Source organism: Bufo bufo, chromosome 4 (genome assembly GCF_905171765.1).
Source record: "Bufo bufo chromosome 4, aBufBuf1.1, whole genome shotgun sequence".
Lineage (NCBI taxonomy): Eukaryota > Metazoa > Chordata > Amphibia > Anura > Bufonidae > Bufo > Bufo bufo.
In genome coordinates this window covers 105,892,264-105,911,707 of record NC_053392.1, presented here as the reverse complement: position 1 = coordinate 105,911,707, position 19,444 = coordinate 105,892,264, and positions in this window count along the sequence as shown.

The window sequence follows — 19,444 nt, the reverse complement described above, 5'->3', positions numbered from 1 at the left end:
TGTGGTTTGAAGGACAAGGCAGAATCAAATGTTATCCCAAGGCAGTGGACTTTGAGACTGGAGAAATCATGGAGCTGTTAACTGTAATGGATAGGTGTGGCACAGCTGGGCCGAGTGTCATGGGGGAGAGATGATTAATTCTTTAACAAATATTTTTTTTAAGGGAAAAGGCTTCAAAAATCATGACAGTACAATTGCTGTAATTGCATAGTCCTGAGGATTACATGTTATGTAAATAATTAATCCTGTTACCCAGTGCATTTTCACAATAAAAAAAATGACATGTTTCACATATACAGCAAAATATCCTTCAAGAAATGTTGATGGACATATGAGTACTATCTCAACAATCCCTCATTTCTTTTTCTCCCCATAGAACCTCCCTCCCCCCACCCTATTTGAACCAACTAACCCCGCTTAAAGTCGAACACTTGTATCTTCCATGAAACCTAAATGGATTTCACCAAGGTCCTTCATCATCATGCACTCTCCTATTTCTCTTTAGTAAAACATGTTTATTACCTTGCTAAACGTCCTAACGTTCCCCTCAATTGTTCTTTCAAGTACCCCTGAGTGAGCGTGAAAGATTTTATTGTATTTTCTATTTCAGAATCAGACAAAATTTGTGTCATCAATTCTCGCCATCTTTTCAAAAACTTGCCTCCCTTCCTTACTCCTTTCCGCTTCTCTGCGCTCCAGCGCCAACAAACCTTTCAGGTTTACTAAAATGTCATCCTTAGAGGAAATCGAAGGTTGCAGCCAAAGTTGTCATATGTTTCTTTTGGTCACCATACAAATTGCATGGAAAAGAGCTGGCAACCTTCGCTCTGGAGATGATTAATTCTGTTTTCTCCATGTTCAGTTTTAACAAGGGGGAAGAGAAGAATAAAGATATAGCCGACATACACACTGGGATTCTGGATAGAAGGGAATTGACATCTGGTCCAAACAAGTATTTTGAGAGCCATCAGCATAGAGGTGGTATTGGAAGCCACGGGACTGTATATGCTGTCCGACGCTGAATGAATAAAAGGATAAAGTAGGGGACCCAGGATAGAGCCTTGAGGAACACTAAGAGGCAGAGTGCGTGATTTGTAAGTGGTAATCCAGGAGAGGGCCAGTCTTCCTTGGTTTTCTTTCAATGTCATTCTGCAATTCTCCAAGCTTATCTCAGTTGTTGTGTCTGGTGAGGGTGCCAGGGTTGTTGCTTGATTTGACGGAGTCTAGTGTGTGTGAGGGGGCGAGAGCTGAAGTAATTGTGTAGTAGAAAACAGCAGCTGTCTATGCATCATGGAGGAAAGAATAGTGAGATGTTAGAAGTTACTTTGAGGGTGTGCTAGTTTATGGAGTGGAGGGGCAGTTGAAGAGAGAGTATTTGAGAATGCAAGAAGATTGTGGTCAGAGAGGTGGAGAGTTTGAGAAATTTGGGAGCAGAGGTGGATGAAGACAAGTTCTAGTGTGTGCTCATCTCTGTGGGTGGCTTTGGGGGACCATTGTGTGAGTCCAAAGGAGGAAGTAAAAGATAGGCAGTAAATTTATAGGCAGTTGAATGACATGTGTCAGTAGGGATGTTGAAATCCCCCATGATGATGGTGGGGATGTTGGCTGAAAGGAAGTGTAGTTTACCTTGTCTCAGGTTTTAAAGAGGACCTGTCACATCTCCTGACATGTCTGTTTTAGTTAATTATTGAATAACACATGAAATTACAATTCTGGAACATTTATTCTTATCACTCTATGTTTTGCCATTCTTCTTCTATTCTTTCTCAAAATTTATGGATATAGGTACAGATAGGGGTTACCAGTTGGGGCGAAGGGTCCCTGCACAGTTTGTCATTGTCCAATCAATGCTGCCAGTTGCAGACTCTGCAGGGACACACCCTCAATTAGTACCACCTACCTGTACTTTTATCCATAAACTTCTAGCAGGAATGACAGAAGAACAGCAGAACACTGAGTCATAAGAAAAGATTCTCCAGAATTGTAATTGCATGGAGAATGCAAGTAGCTACTAAAATAAGCCATGTCAGGAGAGGTGACAGCTTCTCTTCAACGACTATGTACACCTTCCTATGCAATTTTTTTTTCATAATTGCATTTTACTCATTTTTGGCTAAAAAAATCATTTTTTCAATTGGCCTTTATTAAAAAATATTGAGCCGTTCTGCCACAACGGATTAACTGTTTTTCTAGCTGTATGACTGGTACTTTCACTTTGTGCCATCATCTAATAAACCTTATCTCCAAACTACTGAGAGATCATAAACATTTAATTAAGCCACATTCTTATCAGTAAAATAGGAACTGAGCTATAATGAGTGTTTATAATGTCAGAGAGCAGAGATAAAGAGCCTGTCTGCTCCCCAACTGTCGGAAAGGAATCCATATTTTTGATAAAAAATCCAATTTAAAAAAATATAATTTTTAGCTCATAATCAGTACAATGCAGTAATAAAAAAAATTTGCCCCCAAAGGTGTACATAGCCTTTAAAGATCGTAGAGAATGTTAAAAGACTTTGTAAACTGTTGACTTTACTTTTCTTAAACCATGTTTTCTTCATAATAATCATTACAAACATTAGTGAATAGCAGTTTTCAGTTTTCTGAATGGCTGACTAATACATGCACAGTATATGTATCATTGCAGAATGTTTTATTCACACTTCTGCAACATAGATCCATATTAATTCATCATATTTCCATTGAAAAAATTGTGTCAATGCATCTAAATGTTGTTCACATTTCCGTTTCTTATGCAAATGCATTTTTTTTTTCAATACAAAGCATGTTCCAATGAATCTGCATTGGTATAATTTTTAGCCTAGAAGTTAATGGGCTTAATTAAAAAACAAGGGGTTCATTTACTTTTATATTAACAGATATACGGCACTTTTTGGCATATATCTGTGGCAGGTTATTTGCACCGCAACCTGCGTCTTTTCTCCGCTCACGCCAGGTCTAAAAAAGGGGGAGTGAAGTAGGCGGGGAAGGAGGCGGGCTGGTAGGCCCGTCTCATTAATCATTTTCCACGCCTGTTTTAGGTGTAGAAAATAGTCTAAATCTATGCCAGCAACAGAGGTGGCGTAGATTTAGACAGGCGCCTCTACATATATTCGGGGTGTCCACCACCAGCAAAAGGGGTATTAAGACCGGCGTCTAAAATGCCGGTCTTAATAAATGACCACCCAAGTGTTCAGTATTTGCATAGTTTACATAAGTGCGTATTTTATTCATTTTGTACTCCATTCATATGTCATTTAACAATTCATTTTAGTTTCCAGGCAGCATGAACTTGATAAGGGCTCCTTCACACACAAAACACCATAGAAACTGCTTGCATTTTTTTTCCATTCCTCATTAAAAATGCCAGTTCCAGATGTTAGCTGTATGGCTATTGGAAATATGAAATGCATATTGCTCGCGTTTTTTTCTGCTTCTGTTGTTTTTGTTCATTCAGTGGTGCTTTTGTCTGCGGAGCTTTTCAAAAATGCAGCATACTGTAGATCTCTGTGTTTTGTCAGGCATTTTTTCTAAAGGAGAAAAATACCATAAAGAAAACGATAGTGAGCAAATGCTGGTCCAAATTTACTGTACCAAAAATCTGGCTAAAAAGTGGTGAAAATTGGTATATTTAGGGTTTGCCATGATATTTACCAACATGCCCAAGAAGCAGGGGCAGATTGGGAACTTAAAGGCTATGGACAGCTTTGTGCACTAAAAATTGCACTCGTTTGTTTACTGGTATCAGCTTTGCTTCACATGCTCTCAGAAAAGCTCCGATATGAGTTTTGCTCACTGCTGTCATCTCCTGTGAGAATCTGTGGGCGTTCCTGTTGATTTCAGATGCACCAGCATAAAATCTGTTTCCCCGCCCCCACATCCTGTTACATAGCACAAACTCTGCTGCCCCGCCCCCACATCCTGTTACACAGCACAGCTCTGCCCCACCCCCAAATCCTGTTACACAGCACAGCTAGCAGCCACTTACATATAGGCTGCTGGAACTTGTAAGATTTCATTCCAATCCACAACATGGTGAGTCTTACAATATGCTACAACCTGTAATCAGCAGATCTATTTCTCACTTTCCATTCTGTAGAAAGTCCATTATTTGTAGACACAATAGATATTTCTGCTGGTAACGTTAGTGCATCGATCTACAGTCAGAACCATAGTGTTATAAGCCTGATATAGATCTCATTACTGACAGCTCTCACTACATGTGCTCTCTTCTGAATACAGTATTGTGTGCAGTCCACACAGTGAGCGCTCACTTGTCCCACACAGATTAGTACAGTGTGACGACATAATGCTATGTACACATAGAAGTAAACAGGGGGTAGATTTATCAAAACTGGTGCAAAGTAGAACTGGCTTAGTTGCCCATAGAAACCAATCAGATTCCTTCTTTCATTTTCCAATGAAGCTGTAAAAAATTAAGGGTGGGATCATCTGATTGGTTGCTATGGGCAACTAAGCCAGTTCTACTTTACACCAGTTTGATAAATTATATATACATATATATATATATATATATATATATATATATGTAAAGAATTTTTTTTCCGCACTCTCAAACACTTTATTCACCACTGTGGTCGCAATGTTTTCAGCTCATTCAGAGTCTCTTTTCAAGCTATGAGCTAAAGCGTTGTGACTAGTGTTGAGTGAACTTGTGTTTCAAGTTCGGCGTACAAGGTTCAGATTGTCTAAGAATTCCATTATGGATTCCGCTACCATCTACCATAAGGGTCCATTCACACACCCCCAACTGTTTTGTGGTCTGCACATGGCCGGCACTATGATAGAAATGCCTTTTCTTGTCCGTGGCTGCGAACAAGAATAGGACATGCTCTATTTTTTTTTGCGGAGCCACGGAATGGAAGTGCGGATGCCGACAGCACATGGTGATGCTGTCCACTTTTTTTTACGGCCCGTTGAAAAGGACTGAGCCCGCACCCCTTCCATAAAATTGCAGAACGGATGTGGACCCATTATGCAGATGTGTGAATGGACCCTTAGTTATGGTCCGTGGTAGCAGAATCCATAACGGAATTCTTACATAACCTGAACCTTGTACGCAAAACTTGAAACACAAGTTTGCTCATCCCTAGTTGAGACCATTAATTCACTTATGCGTTGCGTGAAAATTGCAGCATGCTCTATATTGTGCGTTTATCACGCAACGCAGGCCCCATAGAAGTGAATGGGGCTGAGTGAAAATCGCAAACATCCACAATCAAGTGCGGATGCGGTGCGATTTTCACGCATGGTTGCTAAGATGACAATGAAAATAATAGCATTCTTTAATACAGAATGCTTAGTAGGTGGTCAATTGAGGGTTAAAAAATAAAAAATTATTCTGTATTAAAGAATGCTATTATTGTCCCTTATAACCATGTTATAAGGGAAAATAATACAGTGAATAGACTGTCTCCTAGTAACCATGCGTGAAAATCGCACCGCATCCGCACTTGATTGCGGATGCTTGCGATTTTCTCTCAGCCCCATTCACTTCTATGGGGCCTGCGTTGCGTGATAAACGCACAATATAGAGCATGCTGCGATTTTCACGCAACGCATAAGTGATGCGTGAAAATCACTGCTCACGTACACAGCCCCATAGAAATGAATGGGTCCGGATTCAGTGCAGGTGCAATGCGTTCACCTCACGCATTGCACCTGCACGGAAATCTCGCCCGTGTGAACTCAGCCTTAGGGTGTATTCAGATGGCATAATTTGGAGTGGTTAAAACTGCACATGGGGGTGGGGTCATTTACTAGGACTAGCTTTTTACACCAGTCTTAGATTTCCCCCTGCGCTGCCGTAAGATTTGGCTAATTTATGACGAGGTGTGCACCTCATCATAAATTTGTTTCCAGGCATAAATGTTAGTAAATTTGCCAGGACCAGGGACTCAGCCCCGGCACGCCCTGCTTCGCCGCACCCCGGCTCCACCCAACTGTCGAACAGTGCTTAAAATCAGCCGTGCAACAATATTTAGTCACAAGTCCCTTGACAAATGACCACCATGTAGTTTTGATGCTGTTTTCGGTCTGGTCATGTGACGCTGTTTTTGGTGTGTCATGTGACTCTGTTTTCGGTGTGGTGGTGTGACGCTGTTTTTGGTCTGTTCGTGTGACTCTGTTTTCGGTGTGGTAGTGTGACTCTGTTTTCGGTGTGGTGGTGTAACTCTGTTTTCGGTGTGGTGGTGTGACTCTGTTTTCGTTGTGGTGGTGTGACTCTGTTTTCGGTGTGGTGGTGTGACTCTGTTTTCGTTGTGGTGGTGTGACTCTGTTTTCGGTGTGGTGGTGTGACTCTGTTTTCGGTGTGGTGGTGTGACTCTGTTTTCGGTGTGGTGGTGTGACTCTGTTTTCGTTGTGGTGGTGTGACTCTGTTTTCGGTGTGGTGGTGTGACTCTGTTTTCGTTGTGGTGGTGTGACTCTGTTTTCGGTGTGGTGGTGTGACTCTGTTTTCGGTGTGGTGATGTAACTCTGTTTTCGGTGTGGTGGTGTGACTCTGTTTTCGTTGTGGTGGTGTGACTCTGTTTTCGGTGTGGTGGTGTGACTCTGTTTTCGTTGTGGTGGTGTGACTCTGTTTTCGGTGTGGTGGTGTGACTCTGTTTTCGGTGTGGTGGTGTAACTCTGTTTTCGGTGTGGTGGTGTGACTCTGTTTTCGTTGTGGTGGTGTGACTCTGTTTTCGGTGTGGTGGTGTGACTCTGTTTTCGTTGTGGTGGTGTGACTCTGTTTTCGGTGTGGTGGTGTGACTCTGTTTTCGGTGTGGTGGTGTTTTTTACAGGTGGAGACATATTTTTTCTAGTTTGGTTCTGATCACCCTAAGGCCTTATTCACACGTCCGTATCTGTGATGATGTTTGTGACAAGACAGTTGTTGTTTCATCCATGTAGATATCTGTGAAGGGTCTGTTGTTGGTCCATGTTTCTTTTTTTTGCCCTCATCAGTTTTTTATGTACACTGCTAGGCTGAAAAGTGGTAAGTGATGGATGCCACCTGTGGATACGTGTGCTATCTGGGGGAACACAGACAGCACATATCCATGATTCACTAACATCCAAATAAGGCCCCTTTCAGACGAGCGTGACGGATTAGGTCCGGATGCGTTCAGTGAAACTCACACCATTTTGAAGCAAGTTCAGTCAGTTTTGGCTGCAATTGCGTTCAGTTTTTTCCACGCTAGTGCAATGAGTTTTGATGCATTTTTTCCGAGCGTGATAAAAAACTGAAGGTTTACAAACAACATCTCCTAGTAACCAACAGTGAAAAATGCCATGCATTCGCACTTGCTTCCAGATACAATGTGTTTTTCACTGAAGTCCCATTCACTTCTATGGGGCCAGGGCTGCGTGAAAAACGCAGAATATTGAAAATGTAGCTTTTTTCACGCAACGCAAAACTGATGCGCGAAAAAAATTGCTCATGTACACAGACCCATTGAAATGAATGGGTCAGGATTCAGTGCGGGTGCTATGCGTTCACGTCACGCATTGCACCCACGCGGAAAACTCGCTCGTGTGAAAGGGGCCTAAGCCCTGACTTTATCTATCTGTCTATGTACTTTATATATTAGTATGTAGTAATAGTGTATATTTTGCATATTATGTGAGATATAAAACTCACGTGCATTAGTATTATGTGATATTTGGAAAAAAAATAACTTTTGCAGGCAGCGTCTGTTTGATGTTAATGCACCTCAACATTGTAACCTACAAAGGCTTATTAAAGCAGAGGGCCGCAGCCGTCCTGTCACCATTTGTGACAATTACCCTAATAAATGTTGATTTCACTAATGGAGAGGAAATGGATTTTGTGTGCTGTAATTTCATCCATGTACTCAATAATTCCCCGCTCTGTAAAACATGCATGCTCTCGGAACAACAATGTCCCTGCCCTGATTTCACAGCCAAATGTAATTTTCTGCTTCGCTTGGAGTGCTAGGGCTGCAATTCCCCCATCTCGTGTCCAGATGGAAGGCGCAGCAAGTGTCAATGTCCAGCTGTAGTCAATGTCCTACATACAGTCAATGGGAAATGGAAAAAACACGGATTCCAGCTCTTCACAATAAAAAAGGCTTTTATTCGACTTCCATAAAATCCGACATCAAAAGTAAGACATATTGTTGTGACGCGTTTCGGGCTGTTACATCCTAGCCCTTCATCAAGAGGTCTTCATGAAGGGCTAGGATGTAACAGCCCGAAACGCGTCACAACAATATGTCTTACTTTTGATGTCGGATTTTATGGAAGTCGAATAAAAGCCTTTTTTATTGTGAAGAGCTGGAATCCGTGTTTTTTCCATATTCTGCTCCAGACTTAGTCCAGGTCTGATCATCCGTGCTCCACTGGGAGGTGGTAGGTGAGAGCTGCAGTGATTTTCCTTTTAGTCAATGGGAAATGCACCGGATTGCCTTATGAGGAGTCGGGTTTGCACGTTGCACGCAAGGTGCTTTTTTCGCTTCAGTTTTCCATAATTAGGCAGAATTTCAGCAATTAGCAAAAACATAGCAAAAACAGACAGCGGCCACAGCACTATTGTCTATGATTTTTATTTTTTTATGCATTTTCAAATTCAGTATATTTGTCTTGGGTAATATTTGCAAAGTGGAAGCACAGACGATGAGGATCTGAAAGAACATGAAAGGAACCTGGAATATACAAATTTCAGAGGAAACCATTCAGCGGTAGAATTTAGTTTAATGAGTTACTAGGAAACATGAAGCCACCTAAGATAATTATAGCAGAGCCGAACGCGTGTTTTCTCTGAGCTCCCACAGTCACGTCAATGAATGCTGGCAGTAATGAAAAAACAAAATAATTGCCTCTAGTAAGGGCTCATTCAGACAAGCGATGTAAAACCTGTCCATGCCCTGTCCATGGTCCACCTGTGATGAATCAGTTTTGTCTCTACTGTGTTTCAGTTTTTTTTTGTCTTTATGGCATCAGTATGTCACCCGTCAAGTAAAACAGAAGAATGCCCACCCGGTGTTTCCTAGCAACTGTCCAAAAAATGGGCGGTGGAATTCTTTAGGATACTGCCACATGTTTAGCTTTCTTGTTGCAGTTTTAGAAACCAAAACCAGGATTGAATAAAAAAAGAGAATTTGTATCTTTCCTTTATACTTTCTCTATTTTTTTATGATCCACTCCTGATTTTGGCTTCCAAAACTGCATGCCAGCGAACACATGCGGGCTGCCATCTTTAGTAAGGTAGACTCACCGGTCCGGCGATGCACAGGTAAGCCCTTACCTGTGCCTGTGCCGGGAGCCGGTCTGAAATCAAATGCAGTCACCAGGAGTAGGCTGTTCTCGGAACTGCCTGCTCCCGGTGACTGCATTTGATTTCAGACCGGCACAGGCAAAGGTAAGGGCTTACCTGTGCATCGCCGGACGGGTGAGTCTACCTTACTAAAGATGGCAGCCCGCATGTGTTTGCTGGCGAACACTGCAAACTGACCATCACTGCTGATCAGCTCTTAAAAATGCCTGATCAGTCAGAAAAATGCATTGAAATGCCGGATCCGTCTTTCCGGCAAAACCGATCCAGCATTTATTCTTTTCACGTTTTTTTGCGCAGAGCGGAAGGACGGATCTGGCATTCCGGTATTTTGAATGCCGGATCCAGCACTAATACATTCCTATGCGAAAAAATGCCAGATCCGGCATTCAGTCAAGTCTTCAGTTTTTTGGCCAGAGATAAAACCGTAGCATGCTGCGGTTTTATCTTTTGCCTGATCAGTCAAAATGACTGAATGGAAGACATCCTGATGCATCCTGAACGGAATGCTCTCCATTCAGAATGCATGGGGGTATGCCTGATCAGTTCTTTTCTGGTATAGAGCCCCTGTGACGGAACTCTATGCTGGAAAAGAAAAACGCTAGTGTGAAAGTACCCTTAGAAAGGGCTCAAAATGGCCTAAATAAAATAAAAGAGATACCATCACCAATACCCCATCACTCCTGTTACAATGCTTAGGTACCGGCTAGTCTTCTGGACAGGGGCGTAGCTATAGGGGGCGCAGAGGAAGCGGTCGCTACCAGCCCAAAGACCCTTGTGCCGCATAAGACACCAGTATTATAGAAAGTGCATGTGCAGCGTCCCACATATGTGTGTAAATGGGACACTTCAAACATCTGAACATATATATGTATTGAATGCGTACTCAATAAAGAAGTGAAGATAAGTAGCGGCACTCACCCGTGCGTTTAGAACAGCTTTATTATTCAAAATTCACATGAGGCAGGGGGCGGACAGATCCAGAGCAAGCATTGAACAGCTATATATGTATTGAATTGCAATGTATTGTATTCTTTATTATCTGGCTGGCAAGTTCATTTACATCCATTCGCCACTCTAATTTAAAACTATGCCCTCTTGTAGCAGTTTTTCTGTAGCAAATGTTGAGAGTAGTAGTAAGAATGAGGAGTCGATTGTTGTAAACCAGTTGAACATTTACTAATTCAATAGTCTCTGGTTTAAAAGTAATATCAGGAAGTATTACTTTACTGAGAGAGTAGTGGATGCATGGAATAGCCTTCCTGCAGGAGTGGTAGCTGCAAATACAGTGAAGGAGTTTAAGCATGCATGGGATAGGCATAAGGCCATCCTACATATAAGATAGGGCCAGGGGCTATCCATAGTACTCAGTATATTGGGCAGACTAGATGGGCCAAATGGTTCTTATCTGCCGACACATTCATTGTTTCTATGCACCTAACGGTGCTGGCGTCACAAACACAGGGGCCCAGCCGCAAAAGCACCTTACACCAATTACCATCAAGGGCACCTCAACTTCCATCTGGCTGGTGTTCCCTGCAACCGAGAGTGCCCCGGAGGTTTTTGTGCTGTCTTCCCATCCACTGTACGCCAGCCTAGGGAGGCATCTGTTAACCGTGAGTACATGAACTACTGGACCCATCGGCCCACTGTGAGCCTCACGTGTTTCCCCCTGCGGTTTGGTAGCGTTACGGAGCATGTTACCTGCATGTGTAAGTGTTGGTAAAGGATCAGCAAGGAATGAGAGAAGATAAGTATCACTTTTCTATTTATCCCACTTTGAGCACTTTATAAAGGATTTTTACCTACTGGACCACCTTTTTAATACATCGAAATAAGTATGCTAATGCATGCATGGTGGAAGAAGTTGGAGAAGATGGGAGTGGTGGCAGTGGCAGTGAAGGTCGTTGTAGTATTCACGATGGCTAATCCCTCTCCACCTATAGCTTCCCAGGCTGCACATACAGTGGTTAGAGGGCACACCCTTTCTTCCCTTAGGGCACACCCTGGACTTTCAGGGGCTTCTGCCTGTTGGTGGCTGGGGTGGCCTTGATGTTAGGTAAATGGGTGCAAGGCAGGAGGGCAGGGGCCAACGAATGATGGTGGAGTCAATGACCAGACCTGTTTGGTTGTAACTAATAAAGTTTTTTTCTTTTCTGGGCAGATGATGGGGGTTGCAGTACATATACAGTAGCAGCAAAAGGCACAGTTCTGAGGTATATCACAGAGTAGGATTTTCACAATAGTTGTGTATAGGCAGTAACAATGATAAGAGTAGCCCTCCCTGATGTTCTCTCTAGGTAACCTTTGCAGTCTTTCCAAATAACCATAGGTGTGCAATTCTGTTATAATTAACGCTTTCTGCAATACCCAGGCTGTGGGGTGCAGAACTCAGATCCTGATGGTCCATCTCAGAAGTGTGGCAGGTGCAGGAGGCCATCAACCCTTTTAACAGCAGTAAAGTCTTTTGTCATAAACTAGCAATAACCGGTCTCTCCAAGCACAGCCTTAAAAAGTGGTTGTCAACCATCAAAAATGTTCTGTTTCTCTCGAAGGTAGTCTTTCAGTTCAGTTGTTTCTCTGGTAACTTTTCAGTCTCAGGAATGAATGTTCCTCAGACGAGGCATAGTTATCAGGAGCTCTCCCTTTCGTTCATCCTCTTGGTCTGCTTAGCAGAGCACTCACTAGCCAGCCCACTATCCAGGCAACTGCACTAAAAAAAATAGCTATTTAACTATTTGTTGCCCATACACAACTATTAAAGGGTTTATCCGAGATGAAAACAGATCTTGAGACATGACAGACCCGCAATCCTACTGATACTCACCTAGTTCCTACAGCTGGATTCTGTCTGTGTGGCTCCCGGACTGGCACTTCTGCTCCCCACCACAACGTATCAACATCCATCGACGGGGTGCCACATGACCACTGCAGCCAATCACAGGCCGCAGCGATGACCTACTAACCCCTTACATCACCCAACTCCCCCCCTCCCCCCACACACACACTTGGCCAAAGGGAAGCTTGCTTACTTACTTGCTTCCCAGTGCTGGCTTCCCACTACTTCTGCTCCCGGCCTGCGTTGCTCTGCTGGGCTCCCTTGCTGAAAACATCCATTTTTGCTCCAACTACATCTCACCTCTGGCCATGGCAGTGACCCGATTCCTTTGCATCATGTGACCATTTGTAATAATGTAAGGGAATCAGTCACCTCTGTGGCCAGCATGAAACTGGATGACCTGATGAATTCAGTGGGGAAGCCTAGCGGACGTTTGCAGGTTGGGAAGAGAAGGAGCGGGAAGTCAGCGCCAGGAAGCAGGTAAGTAAACTTTCCTTACAGGTCTTTCCAAGGGGTGGGGGTGGCCAAAACCACCTCATTCTTGCACAACCCCTTTAGCAGTGATCCTCTGGGTCACTGCACTCAGAGTTTGGGATACCTCTGGATGTGCATGAAGTGTACTTCCACATTGACTTTGGGGCAGTTGTGGCACAGCATCTCTGTTAATAAGTGACAATGGAACGGTACTGACCCTTGTCTTGAGCCTCTTTGGTATCAAGGGTGCCTCCTGACAATTTCCATTTCTTTTTATGCCTTCTTATAGATCCAGTTTCCTTTTTTGAGCTCATCTACTACAGTATGTGAACATTTAAAGGGGTCTTCCAGGGAGAATTAGAAAAAATGTGGCAGAAACTTATAAACATCACTGGTTAATGGCGATGTTTACTGGTATTTCCGGCGTTTGAGCGATAAAGTAAATTGAGCCCGAGATAAGTAATGCTTTTTATTATCTTTAATAGTTTCTGGCCTGTTTTTTTTTTTATTCTCCTCAAAAATCCCCTTTCGGTTTATTAGGCTATGTTCACATCTGCGTCAGAGGATCCTTTAGGGGCTTCCATTACAGATCACATAAAAAAATATGCTGCACTATTTAGTCTGGTAAAATAATGAGTTTTCAAACAAAAACCCAACGGACTTCCTTATAGTCAAACAGGTCCATCAGGCGCCGTTCATTACCATCATTTGACGGCTCCAGCACTTCTGTTATTTTCTCTGCTGCTCCTATAACTTTGCAAAGCAACATAAAATGAAGAGCCAGTGCGATCCCAGCTTCTATTAATTATTTATTCTACTTACTTACAGTATATAGCTCTGACATATTCCGCAGCTCTTATCATTATCATCACTTGCTGTCCCCAATGGAGTTCACAATCTAGATCTCTCAAAGTGGATGAATGCTTGGATGTATAGGGAGAGGTATAAGCAGTAGAAAGAGTGAAGTGCTTATGCCGCTGTACAGAACACTGGTGAGACCTCACTTGGAGTATTGTGCGCAGTACTGGAGGCCATATCTCCAGAAGGATATAGATACTCTAGAGAGAGTTCAGAGAAGAGCTACTAAACTAGTACATGGATTGCAGGATAAAACTTACCAGGAAAGGTTAAAGGACCTTAACATGTATAGCTTGGAAGAAAGAAGAGACAGAGGGGATATGATAGAAACTTTTAAATACATAAAGGGAATCAACAAGGTAAAAGAGGAGAGAATATTTAAAAGAAGAAAAACTACCACAAGAGGACACAGTTTTAAATTAGAGGGGCAAAGGTTTAAAAGTAATATAAGGAAGTATTACTTTACTGAGAGAGTAGTGGATGCATGGAATAGCCTTCCTGCAGAAGTGGTAGCTGCAAATACAGTGAAGGGGTTTAAGCGTGCATGGGATAGGCATATGGCTATCCTTCATATAAGATAGGGCCAGGGGCTATCCATAGTACTCAGTATATTGGGCAGACTAGATGGGCCAAATGGTTCTTATCTGCCGACACATTCTATGTTTCTATGTTTCTATGATCACAAGATAAAAAAACAGGACAGTATTTTTCCAGCTATGCTTTCTGCCGGTTTAATAAGTCACATAGGCATCACATATAGGTCAGCCTGCCGGATATTAGACACTAGTGTGAAACTAGCCTTAGAATTTTGCAATGGAAGTAGGTGCGGGATGTTATATGCAAAAACAGATTTCTCTTTCTGTTACCTACAGTATAGTGTTTATCCAGGAAGAAAGTCCATTATTGGACTTTGTATCTCCTGGTCTCACTATGGTACTTAAAAGGAACCCTCCACTTTGAAAACGCGTTTTAAAAGCCGGTCTTAATAACCCCTATAGCTGGCGAGGGATTATGAAGAGGCGTCGGGCCATCCATCGCCAGTCTAAATGTAAGACAGATTCCTTGCTTTCTTACATTTAGACCATTTTCTACTCCTCTCTCTCGCGAGACTTCACGAAGCAATAACTTCGGCTCATCGAAGCCAATACATTGTACGGAGTTTTGGAACGAAGTTTTATGCAAATCGACTTCGGATGTTTCATCCAAAGTTGATTTGCTCATCCCTACTTGTCAGGAATCATGGTCCTGAGTACAGGTGAATCTCTGTAGGAATGGAGATGATGAGGAGACATGAGAGGAGGGTGAGGTGTGGCCAATGAGCAGTCGCCATTACCATTGAATGCAGTCTCCATTACCACAGCAACACATTACCACAACCTGTCCTGTCCGTCCTGTCTGTACTTCATGTCTCCTCATGAATTAAATTCCCCAGAGATTCAGCTAAAGTTCTTATCATCTGTTTTCAGCAGGGGCATTGCTCGGGTCTCAAAAGATCTGGGGCCCAAGCCCCAGTGAATATTACCCAGTTCTCTAAGTCGCCACACCCCTCCCCCCACACACTGCATTTTGCTGTACTTACTATACAGCAGCACATACCTGTCACATCCAGATGATGTCTCCTCCGATGTAGATCTTCTCTGTCATCATCTTCTACATTTGGTCTGTACAACTTCTTTTAGTCACGCCTCGTCTATGGAGAGTGTGACACACAAACATCTTAGCTTCCGCACATTTCTATTATCATCTCCCAACCTGGAGTCCCCACAGTGTTATCCTGCTGCTCGCTGTGCCCCCTAATACCCCCAAATATTATCCTGAAGAAAAATCAGTGCCCCCCATAGTAATAGTGCTCCTCATAGTTCCACCAGTAGTAATTCTCTTCTAGAATGCCCTTGTGGCAGGCACAGCACTATCTCTGACTTTTTGTCTAACCAGACTGTCTGTTACTCTGTAATTCCTCTAGCGCCGTTTTATGGAAACAGTAGGTTTAAAGAGGACACCAAATGCTTGAAATAACTTCTTTATTAACTTCAACTTTTCTTCCTATATAACACTGCCGCCTCCGCAGCACATAGTCCATGTTAAAAACACATGTTGCATAAAGCTTCATAAAATGGCGGTATGCATAAGATGGTGGTTCAACTGTTCAACCTTGTCATTCAACATAAAATGGTGGATATATTTCTCTCTTCAGTATCTGTACTCTCACTTTAAGTTATTTAAGCACTTTATGATCTCTCTGAGAGTTATATCTGAGGTCTAACTAATAGTTCTACTTGCTGAATTTTGTTGTAATTTGCAGTATGCAGTTAGCAGTAACTATCTGCAGATTTGTTGAGTATGATCTGGTATGGTTGTATGCAATTTGGATTGCAATATGGAATTTTAATTTTCATTGCTATTTGTTTGTATGGTATTTGAATTTGGATTGTGAAATTTGTAGTTTGCAATTGGTGGAACTGTAAGTAAACACACATATAACTGGTTCAGTATACAGTTCTAATCACTATATTAACAGTAGGAACATTATATAACTGTTTTAAATACCTATTTTGGCCTCGCTGCTTCCATAAAACACAGCTCTTAGAGTGAATGTCTGTTCATCTTCTCTCTCTGGTGAATAATGATTTCTAGCAGCTCCTGCTAGGGGAATTTCCCACACAGGCTGTGTGGGAGGCTGCTAGATAAATGAACTGGGCTGGCACTCTGTATGTGTGGGGTAATATGGATAAAATACGATAAAATATAAATAGATGTAAAATACAATGTAAAGTGATCACACAATTTAATTCAAATCACAATAAAATCACCAAAAAACATGGCTAAAAATAATCACAAAAAATAGACGCTGCACGGCAATATTATATAAAATAAAATAAGACACTGCAATAACAATAATCGATTGTTCATAAAAATATGATCCTAATATGTCCTTGGAAACGATAATGTTCAATAGTGTTCCTACATATATGGGTCTTTTGATAGAACAAAAAAAGTAGGTTAAATGTCCTTTCTCTCAGATGCTGTGTAGAGAGAAATGCAGCTTGAGTATGAGGTAATAGGTTTTGTCCGTAGTCTAAAATGGACTTTGAAAAAAACAGGTTCCCAAAATGGCTTTATAATTAATTGTGATCCAATTCAATAAATGGATAAAGTGTTGTGTGCTCTGAGGTAACAATAAGTCTTACCTTGGCCCAGATGATATTCAAAGTAGGTATAGATACCGCATACCTGATTATGCACGGTTTTCGTATTATGTGGATGGACGCTGAGGTAGCATTGGTCTATGGCGTACTCCTGGCTTGGTCCGCAGCAGAATATCGTGGAGGCTGGTGACCGGACTGTTCGTATCCCTGGACGCCGTGTCTCACGTGATCTGTGACGTACCTCTAGTCCGTGACTGTGTAAAGTTATCGCGAGAGCTGTGCTTGGCGGTTTCTATGTAGAAGAATTTTCTTGCTGGAGCGCTCCAATTTTTGAAAAAATATTCACAGACTTTGTGTCATCTGTAAAAAGGCCTTTAGACGAAGTGGGAGCTATCAAACTTTTTCATTCTATTAACCAATTGTGTGGGAGGCTGGCTGTGATTGGTCAAAACTCCTGCTGTGTGTGACGCTGCCTGTGATTGGTCTAGACTCTTGCCCAGCAACAACAGTTTAACTCTATGCTTTCTATTGTTTCTGCTGTGTCATTGAGCTTACCTCACATCCATATAATGAATCTGAAAGGAATATTATCTTTTCTGCTTCTGTGAACACAATATATATAACAGTTATATGACATCCAAACATGAAGTCACTGTAAATAACTCTGCCCTTGTCTTTAACACACAAACATAGGAACTGTATTAATTGTATTGGCAGGTCTAGCTGTATAAACATATAAGCTGTATTAGCAACCTAGGACAGGTCTTAAGCTGGCCAGCTACAGCCCTCATTAGTAATACTGCCCCCTACAGTGATAATGCTCCTCAATACCTCCAAATACTATCCTGAAGAAATATGAGTGCCCCCATAGTAATAGTGCTCCTCATTGTCCCACCAATAGAAATTCCCTTCTAGAATTCCCTCTTTAGTAATACTGCCCCCTACAGTGCCCCCAACAGTGATAATGCTCCCCAATACCCCCAAATACTATCCTAAAGAAAAATGAGTGCCCCCATAGTAATACTGCCTCTTACCGTTCCCCCAACTGTGATAATGTTCACCAAAAGTGCCCCCATTAGTAGAAGAGCCCTCCAGTATTAATAATACCCTCACAGAGCCCCCAGTAGAAATAAGGCCCTCACAACAATAGACAATCACAGTCTGCTTAAACTAATAACACACAAAGAATTAAATGTTACCATGTTTTTATTGAACACACCATGTAAACATTCACAGTGCAGGTGGAAAAAGTATGTGAACCCTTGGATTAAATAACTGGTTGAACCTCCTTTGGCAGCAATAACTTCAACCAAACGTTTCCTGTAGTTGCAGATCAGACATGCACAACGGTCAGGAGTAATTCTTGACCATTCCTCTTTACAGAACTGTTTCAGTTCAGCAATATTCTTGGGATGTCTGGTGTGAATCGCTTTCTTAAGATCATGCCACAGCATCTCAATCGGGTTGAGGTCAGGACTCTGACTGGGCCACTCCAGAAGGCGTATTTTTTTCTGTTTAAGTCATTCTGTTGTTGATTTACTTCTATGCTTTAGGTCGTTGTCCTGTTGCAACACCCATCTTCTGTTTGAGCTTCAGCTGGTGGACAGATGGCCTTAAGGCTACTTTCACACTAGCGTTAGGAGCGGATCCGTCTGATGTTTCATCAGACGGATCCGCTCCGATAATGCAGACGTTTGCATCCGTTCAGAACGGATCCGTCTGCATTATAACTTAGAAAATTTTCTAAGTCAGAAAGTAGCCTGAGCGGATCCGTTCAGACTTTACATTGAAAGTCAATGGGGAACGGATCCGCTTGAAGATTGAGCCATATAGTGTCATCCTTAAGCGGATCCGTCCCCATTGACTTCCATTATAAGTCTGGACGGATCCGCTCGCCTCCGCACGGCCAGGCGGACACCCGAACGCTGCAAGCAGCGTTCAGGTGTCCGCTCACTGAGCGGAGCGGAGGCTGAGCGCTGGCAGGCGGATGCATTCTCAGTGGATCCGCCTCCACTGAGAATGCATTGGGGCCAGACGGATGCGTTCGGGGCCGCTCGTGAGCCCCTTCAAACGGAGCTCACGAGCGGACACCCGAACGCTCGTGTGAAAGTAGCCTAAGTTCTCCTGCAAAATGTCTTGATAAACTTGGGAATTCATTTTTCCTTCAATGATAGCAATCCGTCCAGGCCCTGATGCAGCAAAGCAGCCCCAAACCGTGATGCCCCCACCACCATACTTCACAGTTGGGATGAGGTTTTGATGTTGGTGTGCTGTGCCTCTTTTTCTCCACACATAGTTTTGTGTGTTTCTTCCAAACAACTCAACTTTGGTTTCATCTGTCCATAGAATATTTTGCCAGTACTGCTGTGGAACATCCAGGTGCTCTTGTGCAAACTGTAAACGTGCAGCAATGGTTTTTTTTGGACAGCAGTGGCTTCCTCTGTGGTATCCTCCCATGAAATCCATTCTCGTTTAGTGTTTTACGTTTCGTAGATTCGCTAACAGGGATGTTAGCATATGCCAGAGACTTTTGTAAGTCTTTAGCTGACACTCTAGGATTCTTCTTCACCTCTATAACCCTTTCCAGCTTTATGCAAGTCAACAATTCTTAATCGTAGGTCTTCTGAGAGCTCTTTTGTGTGAGGCATCATTCACATCAGGCAATGTTTCTTGTAAAAAGTAAACCCAGAACTGGTGTGTGTTTTTTATAGGGCAGGGCAGCTGTAACCAACACCTCCAATCTCATCTCATTGATTGGACTCCAGTTGGCTGACACCTCACTCCAATTAGCTCTTGGAGATGTCATTAGTCTAGGGCTTCACATACTTTTTCCAC